The sequence below is a fragment of the Nanorana parkeri genome, unplaced genomic scaffold (assembly GCF_000935625.1).
Source record: "Nanorana parkeri isolate BGI_ZX_2015 unplaced genomic scaffold, ASM93562v1 scaffold410, whole genome shotgun sequence".
NCBI lineage: Eukaryota > Metazoa > Chordata > Amphibia > Anura > Dicroglossidae > Nanorana > Nanorana parkeri.
In genome coordinates, this window is record NW_017306678.1 from 634,732 (window position 1) to 635,388 (window position 657).

The window sequence follows — 657 nt, forward strand, 5'->3', positions numbered from 1 at the left end:
AGCGAACAGTCAATACGCGACACCAAGCCATCCATGGCAGAAGAAAAAACTTCAAGGGACAACGCGGTACTGCCCAAACCCACCAAGGACCCCGAGGGGGACAATAAAGCCTGGGAGAGAAGCGCCGGCGTACAGTCCGCACAAAAAGGGGGGAATGAGAGTAATCGGCAGAAAGCAGACCACAGCCCTCGCAAAGTAACGTGGGCGGTGCGTTCCATGATACCCTGCTCACACCTCACCACTGCCTCAGGAACAGGAGACTGTCACAGGCAGAGAGGGACCCCAGCAGTACTCACGAACCCTGCGTCTGAAACACCACAGCAGAGCGATTCAGAGGAGAGCTGCAGACATCCACGTTGAGGAAAGGAACGCCCCTTCTGCCCGTCCGAACTAGGCCAGGTACCAGAGCTCCCCCCAGGAAGTGGCAGCACCTGCCCTGTCTCGATTTTCGGCCGCGACCGAATTTGACCTCAGACTCCCCTGACCGTGGGCGCGGCGCTGCCAGCCTGTGTGGGCCCATGTGACTGTCAGGCCAAGACCTCCAGACATATGCACCCCACCGGGCCAAAAAGCCAACAGGCGTCGAGAAAAAATATCCAGATAATTTTTTTTAGCTCCTTACTCCTGACGCTAAGCAAAAAAACAGCAGACTTGTCA